The following is a 13895-nucleotide window of genomic DNA, read 5'->3' on the forward strand; positions in this document are numbered from 1 at the left end:
AGACACTTAGCGGTGCCTGTCTTTTATGGAAAACATCTATAAAGAAAATCTCACTTCTTCCTTCTTTCTTAAGATTGCATTTATCAGCCATTGGAAGGCAAAGCATCCTTCAAAGTAGTAAAAAATGGTTAATATTTTATTTTATTTTATTTTATTTTATTTTATTTTATTTTATTTTATTTTATTTTAAACTAGGGTAAGGTCACTGAACGAGCTGTGAATTGAGTTTTGTGAACTTCCACATTTGAGAACTTGTCTTTATAGCCAAAATACACATAATGTGTATGCACTGTATCAGTGCTATCAAACACAGAAGCATTTTGTGGTAACCCCTAACCTTGGCACTGTAGGACACAATAGAAAAAAAAATAAAAAAATAAAAAAAACCAAATTGATAAAACACTTAAGTCACAAAAGTTTTGTTATTATTTTGCCTATCAAAATGTTCAGACAGAATGCATAAACCAGATTTCCTGATCTCTGGTTGCACAAACCAATCTCTAAGCCTGACAAGGCCAGATGACTTTTAGCGGTGCATGGTGACAGAAGGAGACGGCCACAAACTGAAGCATAGGAAGTTCCGCACAAACGTGCGTAAGAATGTCTTCTCATGGGTGACGGAGCACTGGAACAGGCTGCCCAGGGAGGTTGTGAAGTCTCCTTCACTGGAGATATTTAAGACCCACCTGGATGCCTACTAGAGGTCCCTTCCAGCCCCTACAATTCTGTGATTCTGTGAAGCCACACAACAGATAGAGAACACTTCGGATTTGGATGCAAATAGCCCCAGGTTCAAGCAACAACTTTACACTTCAAACTTTTCTGGCTGGCTGTGAGCAGAGGCTCAATGGCTTCAGTTCTAGCCTTGATCTCCAAAGAACGAGGTTCAAAGCCTCTGCTCACTACAAATCTTCTTCCATTTAAGATCACTGGGTGCTAAGCAGTTAAACTTCTTGAAGAAGTATCCATCCAGAAGTATGTGAGATTTGTCCTGGGTCCAGGCCTACCCATGGCAGTGGGACATCAATGCTTTGGGAAGACCAAATCCAACCTCCCGTGACAGGGCTTGCTGGAACTGGGGTGCAACAGCCTTGCCAGCTAGATAAGCAGCCGATAGACCTAAAATGTAACTGTTCATATGGTACAACACACTGTTCCCAAGCCTTCAAAGGACTTGTACATCCAGTTACTTTCTACCTGAGTAAATCTAAGGTTCTCATTAATTAGGAAACATTTGTGTTCAGTGACTTAGAAAATAATCATCTGGGAACAACTATCATGAAACAAGCATTCCTGCAGAATTTTATCTCCAGATATCCTTAGTGTCATAGACTCATTTAGGGGAGGAAGGCTCTCCACAGGCCAGCTAATCAAAATACTTCTTCAAATATGGGATAATTGTAACGTCAGATCAAGTTACTCAGGACCTTGTTCAGGAATGTTTTGAAAACTTCCAAGGATGGATATTTTCTAATGCTTAACCTCCCACCACATTTGGTGTTGACTTTTATATCAACCAACAGCACGTGTTGATTCCAAGCCTCCAGACCCAAGAAGTTTATTAAAGGACAACAGAACGAACTTCACTTTTGGTCTTGGATCCTCAGCAATGCGTGACTAAGAAGGGCCGCACTCTGAGTCACTCCCACAGCCACTGTGAGCCTGTGGGCATGCAAAAACCAGGAAAACCTTAACTGCTATTAGGATCATGAACAAACAGATCAATAAAATGAATTTCACAGAAGAGTAGAAGAATGATGAAATGTGAAATTACTGCCCTTTTGCTTCGAAAAGTTGTGCAGAAGGATCCACTTTTCTGTTGCATCCTCAGGGTTACCACATCTTCCCCAAAAGACACATTAAATTAAATAGTATGAACAATGCAGAAAGTTTTACCACTCTTTACCTCTCTGTACTGAGCGCTACATTGTCTTATAACAGAGGGATAGACTATAAAATTGAATATTATCCCAAAAGTAAATTTTTGCTCTGACAGTGTTGCAGATAAGTTACTGCTCACTGAACAATGAGCAATACTTTACCACCAGTGCTTCAGCATGAGAAATCCCTTATTTTGCACCCCATGATAATCTTATCACACTCCTTTTTCTGTGTAAAAGCCTCTAAATGCCTCATTTCTACCCACCTTATTATACAGTATGGCACTGCTACATATTTTACAGAGGTATGATTCATTCTAAGTGTTAGTTACAAAAACTGTCAGCTTTACAGTCCACGGACCTTATTCTTTGGGTTAGTTTTATCCAGCTGAAATAGAAACTCAATCACCTAACTGAAGAAACTGTTTATATATAAAGCAACGTATTAATCCAGTGCAGTAGGCTGTCCTTACAATCACAATTGTAATAGACTTTATAACTAATGACAAAAATATGGCCATTCAAAAAGGAAAGGCTACAAAGGGTAGTAATTAAAATTTAGATTAATTAAGCAGCTAACATCTTAGTGCCCTCTGAGACAGTAAGCCAGTGGAATTCCAAAGTGGCAACCAGATGAATTTGCTGAAAATAAGGAACATCTAAAACAATTCCCCCCAAAAAAGAAAGATCTAAAAGTATTAACACATTCATACAATCCTTGGTTTTCTCACAGCAATTCACAGTGTCTTAAAACGTATTTTATGGCACTATTATCTTGTAATCTGCATACTTTACAAAAGCATTTCACATGAAGAATGTACAGTTCACATTACGTTTTATAAAACTGTTTCATTTTCAAGCATGAGCCCAAAAACACTTGAATGCTTTCCCTTCCATAACTTGTTTGCTAAATAGACTTAAAAATGTTCATCAAGTACATATGAAAACACAACATATTGTGTACTATGCTATCCTAGGGGCCAAAAAGTTAGAGAGAAGATGAAAACTGCTGTGTTAACAATATTCTGCAACATCAGGTTTTACTGATTCTAAATACAAACTGGGAAGATATATATATATATATACATAAGAATATTATTTTTCTAAAAATTTTAGCTACTAAAGAGCACAGCAACCTCAGAAAAATCAAACAACAAAGACTTGTTATGAATATCTTGCTTGCTTCAACAAAACATCTCAGCCTTTCTTGTGACCTAGTAAACTGCACACAAAAAATAATTAGGTTTGATATGAAGTATTTTAAACTACTCCATAGGTGCGTCTACAGCTATAGAAAAAATTACAAATGTTAATGGTTAAGAAATAAATCAGAGTAAGCCACCAGGTGTACCTGCCGACTGCTGAGAAGTTGGGAGCCTTGCTGCTACCACTCCGGCACTTTCTTCCCAAGTGTTGGGAACAAAACCAGTGCAGTCTCTGAACAGTCACCCAGCACACAGTGATTCTGCATGCCAGGTCCTTAACAAGCCATGACTTATTCAGGGACTACATCCAGACAACTCCATATATGTTGTTTGATGCTTCCACTATACGGATGTATATTCCCTCAATCCAAATTTTAAATTTGCCTTCAAAACACAGAATGAGATAAGAACACAACCAAATGCAGCTGCTTACCCATTTTATGCCACTGGGTGCCTTTTATGCAACCAAGTATATGATAAAAACTTGCATGGTCTGGACTCTATCATTTGAGCATTTTACTTCTGTTTTCAGTGCCCTATATTTACAGCAGAAAAATCTATTCTAGATCACCTTGAACAATGCATACTGTCCTTGTACCTCCGCTTCACCTGTTTTTTAAGATGTAATTCTATTCACTTATTATGTGCATACAAAGATTGCATATATGAGTCATTAAATGATAGAATAGTTTCAGTTAGAGAATGAAGAAATGCTTGTTCTGCTGCTTTCTTAAGTGTCTGCTGTTTCTCAGATTAGATGATTTAAAATTAGACACAGTTCTTTCCCAGAATGATTTTGCAATCAAGTCAGTAATCTATGGTTTGAATTGTTACAGCTACATCTTAGGTGCAATATGGTGCCCTGAGTAGGTAGGTATAACTCTAGACTTTGTCCTAGAAGAGGTGAGCCAAAACTCTCGGTGCAAAGGACAGAGAGGTGAATTAAAAATAAATAAACTTTAACATATGACACACATCACATACATAGTACGTATAGCTTCTCCTGGGTATATGATAATGGCAGCAATTAGAGAGTGGAGAACAGCTGGTAAGGATCACAGAATCACAAGGACCTCTGGAGATCTCTGAGGTCAACCCTCTGTAACAGCAGTTCCCCACAACAGGTCACACAGGTAGATATCCAGATGGGTCTTCAATATCTTCAGAGAAGGAGACTCCACAACCTCACTGGGCATCCTGTTCCAGTGCTCCATCACCCTTGCTGTAAAGAAGTTTTTCCTCTTGTGTGGAACTTCTACTTCCATTTTTTTATGGCTGTTGCTCCTTGTTCTATCGTTGCACACCACTGAAAGGAGTCCGGCCTCATCCAATTGCCTCCCACTTTTTAGATATTTGTAAACACTGATCAAACACTTCTCATTCTTCATTTTTCTAGGCTGAACACACCCAAGTCTCTCAGCCTTTTCATATATGGGAGATGCTCCAGGTCCTCATCATCTGTTGCCACTGGCTGCATGCTTAGTGTGGCTGTGGCATGCATATTAAACCTCACTTGGAAGAGTGGGGAAAAAGGACCTTTGGTCATCGATGTCCCACTAAAAAGAGACAATTCATTTTTATCTGACAAAATTTTGTGCATTTTAATTAAGTCATGATTTTAAGATGTTTGAAGTGTGCTTGTCAGGGCAAGAGAAATCCACCACATGCTTCACAACTGTTTCAGGACTACAGTTGTTTTTGCTAATAATCAATACCAGCCCCAGCTCCTAAAAAGTCATCATTCCTCTCTTGTTATGGCAAGAAAGCACAGTCAGTTTCACAGAATCACAGAATGACCTGGATTGGAAGGGACCTCAAGGATCATGAAGCTCCAACCCCCCCTACCTGGCAGGGCCATCAAGCTTCCATGTTTACTAGATCAGGTTGCCCAGGGCCTCATCCAACCTGGCCTTGAACACCTCCAAGGACGGGGCATCCACAACCTCCCTGGGCAGCCTGTTCCAGGGCCTACCCACTCTCCTAGTGAAGAACTTCCCCCTAACATCCAACCTAAATCTATCCTCTTTCAACTTAAATCCATTTCCCCTTGTCCTGCTATTATCAGCCCTTTCGAAGAGTTGACTCCCCTCCTGGATATAGGTTCCCTTCAGGTACTGAAAGGCTGCAATGTGGTCACCCCGCAGCCTTCTCTTCTCCAGGCTGAACAAGCCCAGCTCCCTCAGTCTGTCTTCACATGGGAGGTGCTCCAGTCCCCTGATCATCTTTGTTGCTCTCCTCTGGACCCTTTCCAACAGCTCCACGCCCAAACAGAAATACACTAATTGATTATACGTACATTTTCCAAATGCACTTTTCAAAGTACTCAGGAAGACTTCTTTTTACTGTATTAGCATCAAAAAATAAATATATATATATGTATATATATATAAACTTTTAAATCATCTTCTCAGCCTCATTTTCTGTAATCCCACCAACAGTGGGAACACAAAACCTAAGCCTTACTGAAGTGAAAAAGACATCCGAGGGACTAAACTAATTCTCGTAGCAGTTATGGAAAGATTTCTGCAGACCCCAGTGATTGCTTAATTGACTGTGGAGTGCTTTGTTAAATAAAAAATGCACTTGAGCATATGGCAGGATAGTTTGCTGATTCAGGTGCTCAGCGGTTGCTTTTGTTTAGTTCCTTATTTTCTTAAGCGACACAAACCACTTTCCTCTGTCTTTCCCCCCCTACTTTTGAAGTTTTGATTTTTTAGATCCTGTGTTGATTTTGTTTTCTATCCCGCTGATTTTTTCTTCTTCTGGAAGATCATTTTCTTCTTCTGGAAGAGGATGCTCTTTCTCTCATGCTCCACACAGACCTTTTTCTTCCACCTTGTTAAAGCCAATCTCATGTGCTCAAATACGCTGATGGGATGGGATTTTCACTGATTATTTACTGATTTTCCTCCCACAGGCCAGTTGTTCAGTTTCCAGTTTTGGAATTGTTTCCCTCCAACGAGTCTTTCCTTGCCCTACAGGAACATACAGTGTTTGTAACTAAGAAGTTAGGCAGAACAGTGGCTCAGGGAGGGCATATATAGCATAACTTGGTGTCTGAGAGTAACTCAGTTCAGTGCCTTGCCATACTTGGTGTGTATATTCAAACATTTTCAATAAGCAATATGGTACGTTTGAGAGGTGACATCGGTTTGTCATCTTCAGCTAAAACTTTAGTTTCCATAGATCAAAGTTACGATCTTCTATTACATTGGAGGGAAGGAGCCCTCTGGATTAAAGGAGCAAATGTTACAGAGAAGTTGATGACAAGGAAAAATGGTGGCATGTTCTGTAGACTTTCATTTACACAGTCGGTAAAGAACAAAAGCGAAGTAAAGGGAACCAGTATTGATAGAGCAAAGATTTGGGCAGCTGTTAGACCGCAACTGTGATTTTCAGCTCTTTCTTTCACCTCCTGCTGTTTCAGGCCATCTCAGACCCCAGTGTCTGATAAATGAGAGCCCTCTCTGCCAGCAATTACTTATTTTATTTGCATGTATAATTAATATCTGCCACCTTTATATTGCCTCATTTGCATTTGTGCAGTGGTTTTTAAAGCATGTTATTTAAAGAGACAATGGCTTAAATCAATGTCATGTAAGATCCTATAAACCTGATGCTGGAATGAAGCTGTTTCTGACAATGAAAATGAGATAAACAGTATGAATTACAGCACCTACATTCAACAACAAAGATTGTACCAGACAGGATTTCTTTTTAAATCCAAAATATAGAGAATTTTTAAAGTTCTACAAATTCTACATGTATATATATATATATATATATATATATATATATGTATATATATTCCTGCATATGGGCAGGTGCAGCAGTCCACACAGACATTTACTCTGGGACAGCACATGTGTAGAAGTTAGTAATAATTCTTTTTCTTTGTCACAAATGGATTTGGACTTATGCCCCACATGAAGGAAAGACACTATATAGATTGGGTGAACTATATAGATTAGATGCACACAAAATATAAAATTGGCATAGGTTCTCTTTAAACTTTTGAAATAATTGATCTTCTTAAGCTTTAAAATATCTATAACAGCAGTAGTCATTATTGAAGTAAATTCAAAGTAGCTTTGGAACAGCTGAAGAAAACTCAAAAGCACAACTCAGGCACATGGAGAATCCTACTGACACCACTAACAAGTCACGTACTTGGGATTAGGAATCCCTGAACCAACTGTATCAGTGTACCACCATGATTATTTCCAAAGGGTGTGAAATGAGAAACAGTTGTAATTTAAGGGAGGGAGAAATGACACAGATAAATTGATTTATACCAAAAAAAGAAAGTGAGAATATTTTTTTTCTCCCACATGAAAAGACCCGCAGGAATTAAAAGAATGAGTATAGGTACAGAATTTCTGAAGATAAAACAATTCACGTTTTTTCAGTGTTTTCTACAACGGATAGGAACATCCTATATAGTAGTCCCAAGGTGGGGGGGGGGGATAAATAAATAAATAAAAGCAGTAATAAAACCCCAAAACCTCTAAAAAATTCATACCCGATCAATTTACCTCATTTTTCCCCCTTTATTTCATCATTTTCTTCTTTATCAAGACATCCATGCACCAAAATCTAACAGGCAATTTATAAATGTATGAAAAGCAGGATTTATAATGGAAATGGCAAAATATATTACAAGTAACAAGTGAACCCGAAGTCTGTAAATAGAAAGCCATTAATCAGGATATCACGTTAAAGTACATGGATCACAAGAAGAAGCCAATCAAAAAGCAATCATATTTCAGTTGTTTACAGCTTACCCAATAAAACCCTGAGTAATGCTTAAGAAATGTCATCCACTTGATCTATGCATTGCTGAAGTTCCAGCAGCCAAAACCACCACCATTACAGTTACAAGGAATAATTATATATATGGATAGATTATTACTTCAGAATTAATCTTCTCTCCATCTGGTGTACATCTTATTTTGACCACAAATTAGGTACTATGCTAGGAAACTAATTAACAATCATTGTAAAGAATACCAAAGAGAGCAATCTGATTGATACACTGAGCATATTCCTTCCTCGCTTTGCATTCCAGTAGCAGCAAAGACCACGCCAGATTGGAGTATAGCAAAGTTCTTCAACTATTTTAATTTTCTTCTCATAGTAAAAATGAAAAAGGATTTTTTTTTTTTAATGCATCATTATTTTGCAATCACTTTCCACTATTTTTTACCATAGATGCTGTTGAATTCTTATTCTGTCAAACACTCTGTAAATACTGTTAGCTTTTTAAAACATATTACAAGGCACAAAGGTTTCCAAGAGCAAAATCTAAACTCAAGTCTAAACTCAAATGTCTTCAAGACATTTAAGCCATTTAATGATCACTAGGACAAAGGCCACTGCTAACTTCCGGGTAATATTCAACACAATTGAAATATTCAGAACTGTTATATTTTTATACACTTCAGAACTCAGTACCTTATAACAGAAGGTAGTATTACAAGATATTAAGGAATTTGCTTCTTTAAACTATCTAAGGGAACAGTATATTAATTAGTGGCAGCCAATGGTTGTACTTCATGTCCAGAGCTTCTAGATAGCCACTGTTTTGTTCAGTGTGATCTGCAATTAGCTTCTTAACATTTATTGTATTATGCAGCTGCTGATGGCAACTCTGTAATTCAGACGGTTTTATAGTTAAAAAAGGAATTCTGCCTCAAAAAAGAATGTTTCTTCTTCATATTTGAAAAGTTTGTATCTGCAGTCTGCAGAAGTTTTCTGAGACCACGGAAGCAACTTAGATTTTGTTTAATTTCGGGAGCAGGAATTAAAGTATCATTGCAAGGCAGCATGACCGGCCTGGCTGGATGGGAGTCCATGGAAAATATCTGCTCCAATCAGTAGTCTAAAGGCTGGAAATGACATTTCACCTTGGACCCTCAGTGACCATACTGAGTCATTTTTAACTCATCCTTTGGGACACTGGCACAGCTTCAAGTACATGAGCAAAGTTAGGAGGAGGATAAGGCTACTTCAGCTTTTCAGCATAGCCAGTGCTTCTGTACTATATACTATAAGTCCATGCTTCCCTACAGACCACTAAAAATCCTCATGCTGTAGGCTTTAATGTACTTAGATGCTTTCTATAAAACAGGTCACCTTCAGCTGGCTCTAAATAGATTTTCTAAGGTGCTGACCATCTTCAGCGCTCCCTGCCAACACCCACATTGGGACACAAAGTATTCATTATCTGATATCTTCAAATGCTTTGCAAGCCTATAAATCATTGAACAGAATGTACTGTAAGGCCTCATTCGAGTAGCCAGATGTATAAGAAACCAACCAAATTCCTCCAATGAAAAGCATTTAAGTCCTCTTATTGGCGGTTGGACTAGGTGACCTTAGTGGTCTTTTCTAACCTTTACAATTCTATGATTAACCCAGGATCCTCCAATTGAGCTTTAAATTCAGAAATTTATGCCACCCCTTTTAAATCCTCTTACTTACAAAGAAACATAGGCTCATGCACAGGCTTTCCTCTTTTACAGTACTGTGCAACCAAATGCTTCCTACAGGTTTACAATTCACAGAATCATAGAATCATGGACTGGCTTGGGTTGAAAAGGACCACAATGATCATGTAGTTTCAACCCCCCTGCTACGTACAGGGTTGACAACCACCAGACCAGGCTGCCTAGAGCCACATCCAGCCTGGCCTTGAATGCCTCCAGGCATGGGGCATCCACAACCTCATTGGGCAACCTGTTCCAGTGCATCACCACCCTCTGATTGAAAAACTTCCTCCTAATCTCTAACTGAAACCTCCCCTGTCTCAGTTTAAAACCGTTCCCCATTTTCCTATCACTATCTGCTCTTGTAAACAGCCATTTCCCTTCCTGTTTATATGCTCCCTTCAAGTACTGGAAAGCCACAATGAGGTCTCCCCATAGCCTTCTCTTCTCCAAGATAACCAATCCCAGTTCCCTCAACTTTTCCTCATAGGAGAGGAGTTCCAGCCCTCTGATCATCTTAGTGGCCCTCCTCTGGACCTGCTGTAAGAGCTACATGTCCTTCTTGTACTGGGGGCCCCAGGCCAGGATACAGTGCTACAGATACTCCCAGAACTCCAGATGGGCCTCACAAGAGCTTAGTAGAGACAATTCCATCTCAGTTTCCTAACCGATGTACACAATTAACCTGACTGCATTTTCTGTTATACTATTCATCATACTACAGACAAATCATTTAACCTGTTACCTTATCTACCATAGCAAAGCAGTGGCCTGTGTAACTAACACCACGATGCACCTGTGTTCAACTGATAGCACAGAAAGAGCAACCATAAATCACAACTTCTCATAAAAATTAAGTCTGTGTAAGAGCACATCCTTTACAACCCAGCGATGAACAAAAACTAAGAGGAGATGGAACAGGAGTTATCAAATCAGGCTTTTATTTTGAAGTGTCCTATCTCCTTATATTCCTTGGCATACAGAAGAGAAGTGTTAGTGCGCTTAAGTGGCTGTGTGCCCGTGACTGAGAAGCCAACCATGTCCTGTTGGAAATCTTTGGCTAAGACATTGCTCCAGACTCTTTAGGGAATGCGAAGCAGCAGCAACAAAGAACAATAATAATAAAGACAGATGAATTGTATTTCCCTTTAAGTTTCTAGTTTGATTTAAATGAAGCTACTCATCTGATTTCCACTACGGAACGCTTAAGCAATTAGTGAGCTGACAAGTCTGTCTCGCACAACACTGCTACAGATACAGTTATGAAGGCCGAACTGAAAAAATCCAATATTTTTAACAGATGAAATGTAACCATCTGGTTTTACTGTAAAAAACTTGAAGGCATCCTGATAAGTATATAAACCCTGTCCATCTGAGGTAATTCTGAGGTAGACAATTGTGCAATTTGATTTTTCTTTCATTACAAAGATCCCCAGATCCTATTACCTCTATGCTTGCATTAGATTTAAATAAGTCCAAATTCTACCAAAGGAAACAACAAAACTACAAAATAATATAAGCGAACAAACAGACAATGAAGTTCTAATTGGTTGTTTTCTTTCCACAAGTTACCAGATGATTTCAAGGCTAGAAGTATTTCTTAATGTAAAATATCAGCAAATTCCAACATATCTCTGCAAATCTCTTTCTGTCCAGAGATGTGGTGGATACTCCATCCCTGGTGACACTCAAGGTCAGGCTGGAGAGGCTCTGAGCAACTTAATCTAGTTGTAGATGCCCCTGTTCATTGCAGGAGAGTTGGACTAGACACCTTTTAAAGGTTCCTTCCAACTCAAGTGATTACATGAAATAAAATAAAGCCAAACACTGTGTTTTTACTATTATGAAATAACTGAAATTTGTTTTATTCGAACAGATTCAGAGCAGGACCAATCACAGCTAAAAATAAGGAAATTCATTTTGTCTCTTAGCACTTAAATATATGGCGATAATATGCATATATTAAGCAGGGTTTAGCACAAGTACCAAGCTTAGCTGCTTTTCACTGACTTCATTCTGTCCAACCTGGTGAGGTAATTTTGCCTGGCATGTTATAAATCACTGGCAAGATTAACAACGATACACATTAAGATGATATATGTTTTATTGCTGCTCAGCTAAACATGTCAGCTAAAGTAATTATGGCTATGAAACTGCATTTATTTTTCCATTGTGTGTTCCTTTAAGTCACTCACATATGAGATGAGGAATATCCACTTCAGTCTCTTTCAAAAGCAGTTATTAACAGCATTACATCATTTAAGACAGAGTTGAAAGTTCATTACCCAACACACAAGTCCTAAATTCTATGACTTTAAGAGGATCTTGGGAAAAGTTAGGATTATCAGCACTGGAGAAAGTAAGTATGTATAAAAGTGTGTCTTGGGGACTGTATGGCTGCAGGAGATGGCAAAGGAGTTTAGGACCTTCACTTTCAAGTTGTTCTTTTCATTATATACTCAGTGAGTAATAACTGGGAGCTGTAAAAACAAACTGATTGGTATTCACTCCCTGGTCTCAATCCAGATACTCATGGATGAAGCCCAGGTTTTTAAAAGTTCATTGCATGGTGGGAACCCTTACTGGCAGCTGCAACAGAAGCATTAAGCACTGACTGTGCGGAGCAATTGTTATCTACTCTAAGATAGGGAAGTTCTTTCAAAAGAGATGTAAGTCATGTTGAATGTGTAATGATTGATATAGTTAAGCTCTGAATAGTCACTGATTTATTCATAACAAAATCTCATAACAAAATCTTCCAGAAGTGCTCCGTAATTGTTGGGGCTGGAGCTCCATGAAATAAATAGACTTGGGGCAAATTGCAGAAGGACAAGGCATTATCTAAGTGAGACAGCTAATGCTGTGTGACAAAGCACATTACTGCAGTCCAGCCCTGCCTTACGCAATATTCATTAACAAGATGCTTTAATAAGACGTACAGCTGCTGCTAAACTGGAGAGAGATGCTGTAATACAGAGATCTCTGGAAATACAGATGGAAAAAAAAAACCTAACAGAAATTGAAGTGGAAACTGAAGTGTGAGATTCTCACCATTTGCACATATGTGGTAAGTACACCTCTTTGCATGGGATGTGCTCCCAGGTAAGAGCTCTGGGAGACTCGGGTAAGGACTGAGGGCAAACAAGGAGACTTATTAGGTAACAAGTTCAACTGTTCCGAGCCCCATTAAAAAGAGATGACAAGACAGCACTATAATCCTTGACAATTTTCCAGTAAAATTTATCTGAAAAGACCCAAGTATGAGAGCTCAATAAAGAAAGGAAAGGTTAGGGATAAGAATGGACTGAATTTAAGACCTGTCTAAAGAAATCAGCATCAAACCATTTTGTCCAATTGAGCACAACACACTAACATCAGAAATAACCTGAAGAGCCAGAAATATCTCCCAAGCTGTTCCAGTCTGTCAGTCGGCTCTATTAATTCAAGACAGTAAGTAAGCAGAAAGCCCCAATTAACCCCATCCTTCACTATGGCCCAGGAAACAGAATCCAGAGGAGCAGTAAAACAACACAAACTGAGGAAACCTTCAGCTGAACTTTTCAGAAGTGTCGTCCCATTGACCAGCTGGATCACAGGAATATGGCAACTGCAATCAGAAACACACAGAACAAATGTTCCTCCTGTCTGGACCTACAGAATTGCTGGGATTCAATTGGAGGACCTCTAGAGAAATCTTCAAAAATGAAATATTTCCTGATTCTCACAAACTGTACACTAGAACTGAGTGTAGATGTGAAATTTGTGCTTCACAGTTATTTGTCTCTTTTGTATTGAATTTTAGAGAAGTGAGATTCAGTTCTGGCATTTAGAAATCAGCTGTTACGAGGTACTTGAGCGGTAAGCTCACTCTTATCATAACATGGATGTCACTAAGGCTGCTGATAAGCCTGTTAAGAATTTTTTGCCTATTTTCAATAACTACATTCCTACTCCACTCCACCTCGCTTTTTGTTCTTTGTTCTTTTTAAACAGGTTATCAACTTTTAGAGATAAAAAGTAAAGGAGAATTAGTATGTGTCACTTATCTTGGTGTACAGTCCTTCAAATATTTGGTAAAGTATCCTTGTGGACACCCACTGAGTGAAGAAAATGATACGACGTGCATTAACCTTGTGTGCTCAGCATTGTTTCCAGAGCTGTGTTTGGGTGTTATTCTTTTGCTTTAAAAGAAGGCAGGAACAGACAGAATGTAGAAGATTTCCTTATATGCCCATGGGAAGATGAGTGGTACTTGTTTCAAACTACTGTTTCCTGAATTGAAACATAGATGTATAGCTATGGGTTATCTATCACTAGATTTC

The sequence above is a fragment of the Excalfactoria chinensis genome, chromosome 2 (assembly GCF_039878825.1).
Source record: "Excalfactoria chinensis isolate bCotChi1 chromosome 2, bCotChi1.hap2, whole genome shotgun sequence".
Lineage (NCBI taxonomy): Eukaryota > Metazoa > Chordata > Aves > Galliformes > Phasianidae > Excalfactoria > Excalfactoria chinensis.